Source organism: Dipodomys merriami, unplaced genomic scaffold (genome assembly GCF_024711535.1).
Source record: "Dipodomys merriami isolate MVZ:Mamm:240054 unplaced genomic scaffold, mDipMer1.0.p SCAF_1, whole genome shotgun sequence".
NCBI lineage: Eukaryota > Metazoa > Chordata > Mammalia > Rodentia > Heteromyidae > Dipodomys > Dipodomys merriami.
Window position 1 is genome coordinate 5800481 of NW_027202270.1, and position 14925 is coordinate 5815405.

The following is a 14925-nucleotide window of genomic DNA, read 5'->3' on the forward strand; positions in this document are numbered from 1 at the left end:
ACCCCTTTACTCCACTTCGTGGCTCACAACCTCAACCCTCTTTTGGGGATACCTGGAGATGAATGTCAGAGACAAGCGCCGCCCTGCTGTGGGTTTCTCTCTGTCTCTCTCTGTCTCTCTCTGTCTCTCTGTCTCTCTCTGTCTGTCTCTCTCTGTCTCTGTCTCTCTCTCTGAACTCCTGCACTTCCTTCCACACACCAGGGAGGGAGGAGGGGAAGGGAATCTACTCCAGGCTTGCAGACAGGAAGAACGAGCAAGGAGTCATAGCGCGCACACAGAAGAGCCTCTCTAGTTAGAGCAAGTGCAGCCTGCCTGGCTTCCAGATGGTGACCAGACGCATTGAAACCAATAGTCTCATACTGCTGAGAGAGCCCAGAATCAAAAACTAGGACAAGCTGAGCGCTGGTGGCTCAAGCCTGGAATCCTAGCTACTCAGGAGGCTGAGATCTGAGGATCGTAGTTCAAAGCCAGCCCAGGCAGGACAGTCTGTGAGACAGCTTATCTCCAATTAACCATCAGCAAACCGTAAGTGGAGCTGTGGTTCAAAGTGGTTAGAGCACTAGGCTTGAGCAAAAGAGTTCAGGGACAGTGCCCAGGCTCTGAGTTCAAGCCCCATGGCTGCCCTCACCCCCCAAAAAAGAAAGAAAGATAAAAGCTAGTACAATAGAAGACTCCCCGTAGGAAGGAAGATCTCAGCTGCTGGGCGTGAGGTGGGGAAGAGACAGAGTGCTGAACACTGGGGAATCAGTTTAGACCCTTGCAGCACAGGACCACCACCACCCCTGGGACAGCAGAGGTCCGAAACTGTATTCCAAGGGTTGCTGGCCGCTTTGCAGGGAACCTGCCCCTTCCCCACCATCAGCTGACCTCATCCTGGCCTACCACGCACCCACGTGTGCACACACATAGCATACAGGTATGCACAGGCATGTACAAGAACACGGCTCACACGCATAACATGCTTGTGGATAGCAGGAGTCACATACATACAGATAAACATGCATGCCTACATCCACGTGCATTTTCACACAGCATGCACACACATACATGCATTTGTACGCCACAGATGCATCACAAACACAAAATTTCACAGGCAACATGCTTAACAGGAGCTGGAGTAGCTCAGTAGTTGTGTATTTCCTAGCCTGCCGGAGGCCCTGGGTTCTACTACCCTAGAACTACAAATAAATAGCACTGAAGATGTTTAAGCAAAGACTCTCTCTGCATCAGAATTGAGACCACATGCTCCTGGCTCTTCAGGGGGGCAAAGGGAGCCACACCAGCTCTCTGGGGGTGACTGGGTCCTAATTTGCAGTGCTAGACTCTCAGTGCCTGGCCTCCACTCTGAGACTGGGCCACATTTCGGGGTAATTGTGCCAGGGATATTCCCATGGGGTCTCTAGGTCAGAATGACAGAACCTGGTTTTGCTACCAGATGGCATTGTCCATCCTCACACAAGGGGCTTAGGGCAGAGAGCCCACCTGACTCCTTCTGTGGGTGTGGGGTGAAGGAGAGGAGGCAGAAAAGCTGCCTTTGTGGGGGGTAGACATTGCCGGTCAAGCCTGATGTAGCGCTAGACATTTTATTCTAAGAAGAGAAGAGGGCAATGAGGAGGAGGAGGAGGAAGCAGGCTGTGCGGTGTTGGATTTATTCTCTTAGATAAATAGCACCATTTCTGTACCACTATTCCTAGCCAGACCAAACACTCCCCACCATGTTTGGAAGTGTCCTCCTCTCCCCCCCACCCAGCGCCCCACAGACAGATTGGAAATCTCACATGATAGTCCCACCACCTCCTTAGCGCTTCGGTCTCACTCTGCTTATCTGTTTACTGCTCTTAAACCCTTCGTGAACCTTGCTCTCTGTGGTTTCTGATTTCTCATGTGCACTTGGCATGTGTTTTCTCTTTGCGGTGGCTAAATGTGGCATACTTCTGGACCAGATGGGGTGTGAGGTAGTCCGGATGAGGTGGGCTGGAAAGTCTGCCTTCAAAAAGCCATTAGGGCCAACAGGGAAATAAGAGAAAATAAAGACTTTCCACCACCAATGACCCCAAGCTACAGAATCTCAGTGAGAGAGGGCTACCATCCATGAATGAACACAAGTCATAAGTTGCTAACTTGCCCCTCCCCACAGGACAGACACAGCAGGAGGTCAGCAGGTGGGAGGTAGAGGTGAGGCGGGCAGGGCATCCTACCAGAACAGCGCAGAGACCCAGCCGTCACCTCTTCCTGTAGCCACAGGAAGCAAAGACCCAAGAATGATCTCACAACTGTTGCACCACCGCCTCATTACTTGCCCAACTGCCAGCTGGATCTTGGATGTGGGTTCTCACATCCCCATCCCCGATGGCCATCTTATATGGTAAGAGAATTTGGGAGAAACCCACTCCCATCTCTAAAAGAGATGAGGTTTCCTTCGACAGATCTTTGTCAAAGAAAAAAAATCACCAGATACATCTAAAAAGAGCGACACCACCTTCCTTCCTTCCTTCCTTCCTTCCTTCCTTCCTTCCTTCCTTCCTTCCTTCCTTCATACATTTGTTCTTTCTCTCTCTTGAGATAGTGTCTCACTGTGTAGCTCAGGCTGGCCTCACACTGGCAATCTTCCTGCCTCAGTTCTCTCAGGTGCTCAGATCACAGGTGTACACCGCCATGCCTGGCTCAAAGCACCATTTTTTCTACGAATTCAAAGAACAATCTCCGTCTTAAAGAGCATCGTTGTTCAAAAAGGCAATATGGAGAAGTGTGACTTGAGAACTCTGTAAGATGTAAGAGACCACTGTGTGTCTGAAAGTGCAAAAGGCAGTTGTGAGACAAAGGGAACCAATCAGTCAGAGTCTGACACTGCCAGGCGTAGAGCAGAATCCAAGGTGGAGGCAGAAGACAACTCAGATCCTGGAGAAAGTTAAGGAGGAGGAAGACCAATCTGAGAAAAATGAACAAGAAGAAAAGATGAAGAGGTTTTTCACATGAGAGGGAAAAAACAGATCTCTGCCTTCTAACATGCAACCAGGGTTCTTGAAAAGGTAGAGATAATTTTAAAGAATATATAAAATAAATACCAGCCCAGGCATGTGGCTTAGTGGTAGTGTCACTCGCCTTGGGCTTGATCTTCAGTATTGCAAAAATAAAATAAAGTATATTTATATATGCAAAAATAGATAAACCTCTGATAAGTAGGAAGGAAAGAAGCACCTAGTTAGCTGGAAGTCTCTGTTTTGTCCTCTCTGCCCCCCCTTCCCCCTCCTCGATCACTCTCTGCCCTTTTCAGCCTACCCTGTGCCTGGGAAGCTGAGCTCCAGAGGTCACTTCACCCTGTGTCGGCCAATGGGAGGCCCCCACAGCGGGAGAGGAGGAAGAGATGGGCCTATGTCTCCTTGACTCCACCCTGCCGCTGTGGATGGGCAGAGGCTGAGTTCCTCCTCAGGAGGCCACAGCTGAGCCAGATGGCCTGGCTGTGGGGCTGGCTGTGGGGGCTGGCCTCCTCGCCGGGATGGGCCTGGCCTCTCAGCCTGCGAGTCCCACACTGCTTCACCATCTTCCTCTTTCCACTGCTTTTTTTTTGATGGTCCTGGGGCTTGAACGCTGGGCCTGGGCACTCTTCCCTGCGCCTCTCTGTGCTCAAGGCTAGCACTCTACCACTGGAGCCACAACACCACTTCTGGTTTTCTGGTGGTTCATTGGAAATAAGAGTCTCGTGGACTTTCCTGCCCAAGATGGCTTTGAACTGCCATCCTCAGATCTCAGCCTCCTGAGTAGCTAGGATTACAGACATGATCTACCAGCGCCTGACTCCACTGCTTTTACATATGCTACCTACTTCCTGTTGGGATCCTGGCTACTACACACAAAAATGGAAATGAAGAAATACAGCAGCAGTGATAAAATCTCCTTTTCATCATAATAGATCATGATGCACAGGGCTGGGAAGATGGCTCAGTGGCAGACTGCTTGCCTCGCATGCATGAGGCCCTGGGCTCAATTCCTCAGCACCACATAAGCAGAAAAGAGCTGGAAGTGGCACTGTGGCTCAAGTGGTAGAGTGCTAGCCTTGAGCTGAAGAGCTGAGGGACAGCGCCCAGGGCCAGAGTTCAGGCCCCATGACCGGACCACCCCCTCCCCCCAAAAAATTCATTGCAATCAAGGATAGTTAATTTTCTCAGGAAGCTGAGCCATGGTGTGTGTAGTTCAGGCTCCATGATGGGCAAAAAAAAAAAAAAAAAAAAAGATCATTGGTCCATTCTTTGACCTACAAAAAGCAATAATTAAGTTTCATGTAGCTCTTACTATGTGCCCAACACGCCGATCAAGTCTATGGGATTCTTGTGAGACTTCTTAAGGTAACATTTGCTTTTCCCAGTGGTCCCTGTTGTATTATTCAGAACTACTGGCAATATAATAAGTTATGAAGCCGGAATAATTTGTAAGTATTTGGAAGACCACACATGATTATATTCTGCAAATGACATGACTAAGATTATTCAGTAAGAAGCAACTAGGAAATAATTGGAAATAAGGAGTCAGGGTGAAGGGCCATAATGAAAAAGGAATTTATAAAATTCCCTGGAGGTTACTGGTTAGGAAGAACTAGTAACTACCAAGGAAAATGTATCATTCACAATGGCAACGAAGGTCAGAAATGATCATAACAAGACATGCCAAATCTATATGAAAAAAAGTTACAAAATTGATATCAGAGACCATTTACCATACTGCTAAGAAGCAGCTAGTTACTCAAATATATTATCTGGTTTGCTCAAAAAAGCATTAAAAAATAATAGGAGAATCCGAAAATAACATCTTGTAAGGCTGTGATGATATATTTGTAATGATGTTGATGAAAGTATTCATGGTATATAGGTAAGAAAGGCTTTGGATCGTAAGACTTAATATGTGGCAGGCACTGGTGATTCACGCCTGTAATCCTAACTATTCAGGAGGCTGAGAACTGAGGATCACAGTTCAAAGCCCGACAACAGAAAAGTCAGTTAAGGGTTTTATCTCTAATAAGCCAATGAAAACAAAGCCAACCACCACCAATGACAGAACCAGAAGTTACTCAAGTGGTAGAGTGCCAGCCCTGAGTGAAAAAGCCAGGTGAGCGTGTAAAACCCTGGGTTCAAGTCCCAATTTCAGCACATATGCACAAAAAAGACTTAATGTTTAATTAAAAGGAAGAACCGCAAAGGAAAACAGAATAAGTTATTGAGTAAGTGGTTTTAAGAGAGACAGTTACCCAATAAACAGGCGTACAAATCTTTTTTTTTTGGGGGGGGGGTCCAGTCGTGGGGCCTGAACTCTTGGCCTGGGCGCTGTCCCTCAACTCTTCAGCTCAAGGCTAGCGCTCTACCACTTGAGCCACAGTGCCACTTCTGGCTTTTTTCTTTTTGCTTATGTGGTGCTGAGGAATCGAACCCAGGGCCTCATGCATGCAAGGCAAGCGCTCTACCACTGAGCCACCTTCCCAGTCCCAGGTGTACAAATCTTAATCATTGCCATTCACTCAGTTCCAGTGAGATTAAAGGGTTTAATGTAAAACACAAGGACAGAAACAAAAACAACAGACCATAACCCCTCCATTGTTTTTGCACAGTGCCATGCTAAGCCCCAGATATACATTTTTCTCTCAGTCCATCCAACAATTCTACACACAGGTATTCTTAGCGTGGTTTTCAGATGAGGAGAGGAGGCCGGGGTCTGGTGGAATTAAATGAGCTACTCTCAATTCTTGTCTCTTCATCCAGGTTTATTAGGTACCAAGGCCCTGTCCTACTCCTCTTGCCTTCCACCAGAGGAAACAAGTGAGTATCTTCGCTTTGAAAAGCACAGAGAGAACTCACAAGAGAAAAAGATAGACTTTATGAAACTTTAGACTTTGCATGTCAAGAAATAAAGTTTAAGCCTAATTGCTTGGGAAGCATAGATCAGTAGGATCAAGATGAGCTTGGGAAAAAATATTCAGGAGAAACCCTGTGAGCCAAAATAAACCTTTTCTCTTTTAAGTTTTAAAAAAAATCATAGAAGTTTAGGAGACTCCCCTCAACCAATAAAAATGCGGGATGCAGGGGTATACCTGTTATCCCAACTATGTGGAAATCATAAATAGGAAGATTAAAGTCTAGAAAGGCTGGACATATCCGCAAGAGACCTTATCTGAAAAAATAACTAAAGCAAAATGGCTGGAGGTGTGACTCAAGTGGTAGACTATCTGCTTAGCAAGCACAAGGCCTTGCAATCAAACCCTAATACTGCCAAAATGAACTAAATAAATGAGGTTCAAAGGCAAACCATAGTGGAAATATTTGCAACAAATATAAACAATTCATTCAAGAAGATAACAGAAAGTCTACAGCTTGAATTTTTTTTAAAAAAAGGCAAACAAAACAAACTGCCCAGGTACCGGTGGCTCACGCCTGTAATCCTAGCTACTCAGGAGGCTGAGATCTGAGGATCACAGTTTAATGTTGGCCCGGGAAAGAAAGTCCCTGAGACTCCTATTTCCAGTTAACCATCTGAAAGCCAGAAGTGGAGTTATGGTTCAAGTGGTAGAGCACTAGCCTTAAGCAAAAAAGCTCAGAGATAGTATGTAGGCCTTGAGTTCAAGCCCTAAACACATACACACACACACACACACACACACACACACACACACACACACACACACACACAGAGTGTAGAATGGGGGTACTGAAATGTGATAAGAACTTTTTTGTACTGCTTGCTGGAGCACAGATTTCTGGCAAGCAATTTTCCATTTTGTGTCAGGTGGCTGAAAAATGTTCCTGTCCTTTGAGCTCGTGTTTGTTTGTTTTCCTGGGTCTGGGGCTTGAAATCAGGGCCTGGGCACTGTCCCTGAGCCTCTTTGTGCTCAAGGCTAGTGCTCTACCACTCACCACTTCTGACTTTTTCTGGGTAGTTTATTGGAGATAAGTCTCACCAACTTTCCTGCCCAGGCTGGCTTTGAATAGCAATCTTCAGATCTTAGCCTCCTGAATAGCTTGGATTACAGGTGTGTGTCTCCAGGTACTGGCTGAGCCAGTAAATTTATTCCTGGAATCAATAACCAGTGTGTGTGTGTGTGTGTGTGTGTGTGTGTGTGTGTGTGTGTGTGTGTGTGTGTGTGTGTGTGAGAGTAATTCTGCCCAATGCCCTTCATCACTGTCCTATTTACAGCACTGAGCCATTGTGGATAACTTACATATCTGACCAGATCAGAATCATTTTGCAAAGCACAGCATGTCATGTAATATCAATCAAATGTGATGTTTAAGAAGGAATTCTAATGCAACAGAAAAATGCTTAGACTCCCAGAAACCCTGGATTAAAATATGATTTACTATTGCATGTACATATATGGACACATAAAATGGAGGCTCCATGCATAGATAAATGCAGACATGGAGAGAAAGAGAGGCTGAGCCAACAAGTTACCAAGGCTTCTGCTCAGCTCTCAGGGATTGCACGGTGAGTTTTCTGCTTTGCACTTTGTACTTTAAGCTTAAAGCCATTTCTTAAATGCTACCCGAAAGACTGTTTATCATCAGGTGAAGCTACATTGTCACTACTTGCTGCCGTTCCTGCCCTTCCCATAATCATCTCTTCTCTGATTGGCTCAGCTGATTTTTAGGGACTCAACCCTTCACTGTTTTGTTTTTTGGTTGTTGGTTTTTGTTTTTGGGTTGTTTTTGTTTTGTTTTTGGTTGACTTTTAGATAAGAGTCTCATGGACTTTCCTGCCCAGGCTGGCTTCAAACATGATCCTCAGATCTCAGCCTCCTGAATAGCTAGGATTACAGGTGTGAGCCACCAGCACTTGGGACCATCATAGTTTTCTAGTTAGTAGGGACAACTGGTGTGTCCCTGCAGCATGATTGACTTCAAGATGATAAACCAGACTGGGTTCCCGGAAAATCTTTCCCCTTGTGTTTCACACCTCTTCTCCACCTTCCCACCTTCTCCCACAAGGCAGGGCGTGCTACAGCTGTGAATACAAGTGCTCCTAGCCCTTTCTGGAACACTCTGTGCCCTGGTTAGCTTTTTCATAGTTGTACCACTTGAACCTCCTCAGCATCTTTCTCTTAAATTGGAACAAGAATCATGAGTTTTACAATCGTTTCTTCTTGGCTTCAACTTCACTGTCTTTAGTCTGATTGGCTGTTCTGTCTTCAGTGCGTCCGGACCCCTCCTTGCCCCAGGCTTCGGGCGCTCGGCCCTGGTCTAGCAGCTACCCACCGCTTGTGCGTCACTCACTCACGTCCTCTTCCTGCCTCGATCTCTTTGAACACTTCCTCTGAGGAGGCCCCACATGACAGCTCAGTGTCTCCCGGAGGCCTGCAGGAAGTCTCTGAAGTCACACTGGTTGGGCTGGCCTCCCTCCTGTCTTGGAATTTTCTAACCAGATGAGTCTTACGCTCCTCTGCTTCTCAAAAGTTGCTACTTGCTTTTTTAGTTCATGAAAAGTCATGGCCAGCAGTATTTTTATCTATGCAAAGCATCCCGTGGGCTCCTGGCAGATGCTCAGCCTTAGTTTATATGTTACCCCCACCCCCACCCCATCTATTCACTCGGTAATCCAGTGTTCCACCTGTGCAGAGTCTCGGGATAGACAGTTCTCCAAATATGATACAAAATGGCCATGAAGCATGTAAAAAGATAAAATTCAGCCTGGTTAAGCGCTAGAAGAATGCTAATAAAACCACAATAAGCAACGGGCTGTGTGGGTGGCTCATGCCTGTAATCTCTGCTACTCAGGAGGCTGAGATCTGAGGATTGCAGTTCAAAGTCAGCCTGTGCAGGAAAGACCGTGAAACTCATCTCCAATTAATCACCAAACCCCAGCAGAAGTGGAGGTGCAGCTCAAGTGATCAAGTGCTACCTTGAGCACAAAAGCTCAGGGATGTGCCCAGGCCCTAAGGACAAGCCCCAGGACTGACACCAGAAACAACCAGATGTCTCTTGTGGCTCTAATCAAAAGACGGACAATGACAAGTGTCGGCTGGGGTGGGGTGGGGGAGCAGAGCCCTCTCATGGAGCTGTGTCAGCGATGCTGCCCTCAGGGACAAAAGTTTAGCAGTTCCTCCAAACGTTTAGACACAAAATGACCTATGACCCAGCAAATCTACTCCTACTATACCCCCTAGGCAGGTGCAAGCACACGTCCTCATAAAGACTTGCCACGGATCCCATGGCAGCTTTAATTAGAACACCCAGAGAGTGGAAGTGACCCGATCCTTGTCCCTCGGCTGCTGAAGGGCTGCACACGTGGGAGACATACGAGGCCCCAAAGGATGATCCAGGTGACCCCACAAATTGACCTTGAACACATGACGCTCCGTGAACCAGTCCAAAGACCATGTGCTAAATAAAGAATTCTACATAGACATAATGCCCAGAAGAGGCAAATCCTTAGAGAAAGAACTGCAGCTGTTTCTAGGCCTGGCAGAGGGGAAAGGGGGTGACTGCCAAAGGGTATACAGGGGAGCGTTGTGAGAAATTGTCAGCACTCTCAAGTTCTAGGGGTGTTTGCTGTATGCCATTGTGATTGTACTTAAGGCCACTGAATGGTAGACTAGTACATGAAGGGTGATTTTTATGGCATGTGAGTTATACCTCAATTTAAAAAACAGTCACCCAAAACGGAGCACTGGTGGCTCACGCCTGTAATCCTTGTTTACTGCGTAAAGACAGTCTGAGCAGGAAAGTCTGTGTGAGACTCTTATCTCCAACTAACGACCAAGGAGCCGGAAGTAGAGCTGTGGCTCAGGTGTTAGAGTGCCAGCCTTGAGAAAAAAAAAAAAGCTAAAGGAGAGTACCCTGACCCTGAGTTCAACCTCAAAACCAGCACAAAACAAAACAAAACATTAACCCAGTGAAAAGGCGTCACAATGCTCTTTTCAACAGGCAAGATGCAGGGTGGTCAGGAAAGCTTGCATCTCCCCCCCCCCCCATAAGTCTCATGGGTCAGATCTAGCCAGCCTCAGAGCCTTGACCCTCAGGATTTCACAGCATGGCATGAACCGGGGTAGGTAATAGCAGCTCTGTTGGAAGGATCTCACCTTGTAATGATGCAGGGCCTCATATCCCAGGGAGATGGGGATCATTCAGTCAAGACACTGCTGGCATTTTTTTTTTTTTTGGTTGGTTGTGGGGCTTGAACTCAGGGCCTGGGTACTGTCCCTCAGCTCTTCAGCTCAAGGTGAGTGTCTACCACTGGAGCTACAGCGCCACATAGAGCTCCCCTATGACCCAGCAATCCCACTTTTGGGCATTTACCGAAATGATCACAAACAAGACTATACTAAAGCTACCAGCACAACTATGTTTACTGCAGCATTATTTACCATAGTTAAGATATGGAACCAACTCAGATGCCCCTCGGTAGATGAATGGATCAAGAAAATCTGATACACACACACACACACACACACACACACACACACACACACACACACACACACACACACACACACACACACACAATGGAATTCTATGCCTCCATCAGAAAGAATGACATCTCCCCATTTCTTAGGAAATTCAAAGACTTGGAAAAAATTATATTAAGTGAAGTAAGCCAGGCTCAAAGAAACATAGGTCCCATGGTTTCCCTTATTTGCAACAACTAGTATATGTCTTAGACAAGCAGAAAAGGTCAAAAGCTATGTACATATGACCAGATAAGAGGATGTTAAGCGAAATGAACCCCAAGATAGGGACACAAGTGGTTTTTTCTTTCTTGCTATTGTTTCGAATGTATTTATAATGTGCCATGTAATTTTTTTGTTGCTTTGTATGTTCCTCCCCCATGGTATAACCCCTGTTTTCACTGTATTTAATGTCAGTGCCCTGCATCTTGTATATACACTTTTCTCATTTGGGGAGGGGAAGGGAAAAAACAAAATGCTTAAATAGGGATACTGGTTGACCCATTGTAACAATGAGAGGTACAAGACGCTATGTTGAAAAATGAACTTTACAATTTAGGCAGGGGTGGGGGGAGAGGGAAGCAGGGGTGGGGGGTAGATAAATGTAGTTGGGGAGGTGGGGAGGGAAGGGATGGAGGGGAGAAACAAAGGAGGAAATAACAATGCTTGATAGGAAATGTACTCATTACCTTACTCGTGTAACTGTCATCTCTCTGTACACTAGTTTTTACAATAAAAAAACATATAAAAAAAGACACTGCTGGCTCACACCTCTAATCTTAGTTACTAGGGAGGCTGAGATTGGAAGGATCGTGGTTCCAGGCCGGCTTAGGCAGAAACATGCGACAGACTCCATCTCCGTGGAGAGAAGCTGGACACATTGGCTCTCAAGCTGTGATCTCGATGAGGACAAGAAACGTGCAAGTAGGCGGACTGCAGCTCAGGCGCAGGCCTGGCCGGAAGTGAGACCCTATCTTAAAAATAATCAGTGAAAAACAAGGCGGGAGGTGCAGCGTATCACGCCAGCTTAGCAACACAAGGCCCTAAGTCCAATCCCCCAGTACTACCAAAAGAAAAAAATGTGCTCCATCAATATAGTATATTTACATGTGGGAAAACAGAGCAATTAAATCTATTGAAATCGTCTTCAGAAGGGGGAGTGGGGTGGGGGAGAATGATGGGGTAAAGTTGATTGGGCTGTGTTGTATGCATGCGTGGAACTGTCAATGAACTCCCCCCCCCCCCCCACACACACACTAATATATGCTAATAATAAAGATGGCGGCTGTCTTTTGCTAAGTATCAGATAGGCACACATTTGGAAAGGCACCAAAGCCACGTGCGGCAAATTTCAGGAGCTCGTGGGCCTCTGGCTCTGGCTCCTGCCTGTGCCAGCATTCTCCCTGGTTACTGCCCACACCGAGTGTGGAAAACACCGCCTCTTTTCATTTGCAAAACAAAGCTATTGAGAGCCATGTGAATTTTCCAGAAGCTTTGGAAGGATGTTGGAACAAGAGAGAAGGTAGCCCACCACTCATGCTACAGGTCTTGGCTGACATCTTTGCTGGCCATTTTTGTCCTGCTAGTGTCTCCTCTGGCAGAACTCTGGTGGCTCACACCTGTAATCCTTGCTACTTTGGAAGCTGGGATCTGCGGATCATGGTTCAAAGCCAGCCGGGGCAGGAAAGTCTGTGAGACTCTGATCTCCAATTAAGCACCAAAAAAATCTAGAAGTGGAGCCATGGTTCAAGTGGTAGAGCACTAGCTTTGAGCAACAAAGCTCAGGAACCAAGCCCCAGAACTGGCAAAACCAAAACCAAAACCAAGTGCCTTCTCTGTAGTGTTCTGTGCCACCGCCATCTTGCTGACTTTGCTGTCTTTCCTTCCAGAATGCAAGTATCGGCTCCACCACTTGTTCATCCTACAAATCTGGTATGTTCCATAACTGCTCTGTGTCTCAGTTTCCTCAGCTGGAAGGTGCCGATGGTGGTATATCCTCTGAAGGTCATCGTGGACATAAATTGAGGTGTGTGTGTGTGTGTGTGTGTGTGTGTGTGTGTGTGTGTGTGTGTGTGTGTGTGTGTGTGTGTGTGTGCGCACGTGCACACATGCGCATGTATATGTGCCAGTGTGCTGGGACTTGGACTCAAGGCTAATGACAACCCTTAGCTTTTAATCCTCAAAGCTGGCACTCTACCACTTGAGCCACATCTCCACTGCTGGCTTTTTTTGCTGGCTAACTGGAGATAAGAGTCTCATGGACTTTCCTGTCCTGGCTGGCTTCAAACAGCAATCCTCAGATCTCAGCCTTCTGAGCGACTAGGATTATAGGCGTGGGCCACTGGCACGGGCCTAACAGAGTTGTTCATATGTGTGAGGATTATGGATCTGGTCCAGGGTGAGCACTCATGCCTTCATTGTTACCCAAAGCCAGCCACGGCCACCTGGTTAGAAGAGCAGCCTTAGGGCCTGCTCTCCTTCCAAACGCTTGTCGTGAGATTGCTTCCTAGCAGGCAGAAAGACTCCTCTGGAGGTAATGCTGGCAAGAAATGTCCTTCTGTGCCTTTTTTTGTTTTTCCCGCTGTGCCACCAAGTCCAGGGCTGTCTGACATTGAGTGCCTGGACAGCTGCGGAGGCCATGTGTGGACCGAGACCCAGCCGGCTTCCCTGCCCAGCTGGCAGACCCTCTTTTCCAAGCCAAGGCAGACACACGTCTCCCTGTCCCCTAGCGGAGTCCAGCTCTCTAGGGAGTGGCTGGGTGGGAGAGCCGCCCATCCTGGGTGGTGGCCAGCTGACCCACTTGCATGTGGGCTGGTACAGTGCTGACAATGCTGGGCCAGGCTTCCAGGATGACCTGCGCAGCCTGAGTGAGGGGAGACCACTGTGCTGATCCACCCCCAGCGCCACCATCTCCCCCACACCACACTGCACAGACAGGTCCATGCTGGGACCTGGAGCTGGGCTGACCCTGGGGAGGCCTGGGGGAGGCCGAGTGAGGAGGACAGGAGACCTCATGCTCAGCCGGGTGCCAGTGGCTCACGGCTGTCATGCTAGCTACTCGGGAAGCTGAGACCCGAAGATCGTGGTTCAAAGCCAGCCCCAGGCAGGAAAGTCTGTGAGATTCTGATCTTCAATGAGCCACCAGAAAACCAGAAGTGGCGCTGTGGCTCAAGTGGTAGAGCGCTCATCTTGAGCTGAAGAGCTGAGGGACAGTGCCCAGGCCCAGAGTTCAATCCCTATAACCGAAAACAACAACAAAAACAAAAACCTCATGCTCTCCAGCCCCTGCTGTGAGAGGGCAGAACTGGAGTGTGACCAGGGGGTCCTGCACTGGGGTCTCCCCACAGCAGCTGTGTGCAGATACCCTGCCCCATAAAGCAGGGCTTTCTGCGCAGTTGGAGGAGAGAGCAAAGCGTCCCTGGTTGGTGGCAGGTGATGGGGCTGACCTCTCCAGAGGAAATGAAGGGCAGGGTGTGGGGCTTCTCGGTCACGTGGGTAGTGGGGAGGGCAGCCTTGGCTCCCTGCCTCCTCCCCAAAGAAATCTCATAACATCCAGGCCTCACCTGACAAGGCTGCACACTTCCCAGGCCTCCAGACATGTTTAAACCAGCCATGGGTGGCCCTGCCCGCGCCCCCCTCACTCCCCAGAGGAGACAGGAGAGGAAGTTCAGAAACTCCAGCCCCGTGAGGCCCCCTGAGGCCTGGGCGGGCGGTGCTGGGATCCTTCTCCACAAGGCTATTTCCAGAGCAGATGGGTGAGCCATGGTGGCTCCTTTCTCAGGGTCCCCAACAGGGCTCTGCCCGCTTAGACGTCAGTTGGCTCACAGCTGGGAGTCAGAGAGACCCCGTCCCCATCGGCATCTGCATGCCAGGACATATCAACGCCGAGCCAGAGGGCTGCTGCTGAAGCAGGCGGGCACGGAGCCCGGCCGGCTCTTGGCACTGGGCCAGCTCAACAGTCACCCTTGGCCAGAATCCCACTGGGCCAGAAGAGAAAATCTAGGGCTACCTGGAGATGCTGAAGATGCCTCCGGCCCTCTTTCAGGGCCCCTCTTGTGGGGCCACCTACAACTCGGATCTCCAGAGTGGTCAGCCAGCTGAGAGCCGGGGAGGGGTCTCTAGTACCAGGCTAAACACCCTTCCTTCCCTGGCTCCTAGCCTACTTAAGGGCCAGTTTGCCTAGGGTCAAGAGAGGGTGGACAGCAGAGCTGGTGGGAGCCGATGACCTTGGCTTTGACTGTCACCACTCACTTCACCTGTCTGAGACTCAGTGGCCTCCCCTGCAGACGGATGTGTGCGTGCTCGGGGTGGTTTTGAGGGTGAAAACAGACCAACCGATGCTCAGCATGTCCGGGCATGAGTCAGGGCTCAGAGCGGGGCTGTGGTCAGCAGCCCACTTCCCTCCTGCCTGAGAGAGCAGGCCTGGCTCTTCGGAGAGATGCCACCTGAGACGTGGGAAGGCTCACACGCTTTCTGACTGGGCCCGAGGCCCAAGTGGGAAG

General features: G+C 48.6%; 1 protein-coding gene across 2 annotated transcripts in view; it reads right to left on the reverse strand.

Annotated features, from left to right (window-relative positions):
* Nucleotides 1-14925, reverse strand: part of Inpp5d (inositol polyphosphate-5-phosphatase D) — a 113062-nt gene that overhangs the window by 96935 nt on the left and 1202 nt on the right. The gene's annotated exons all lie outside the window — the stretch shown is intronic.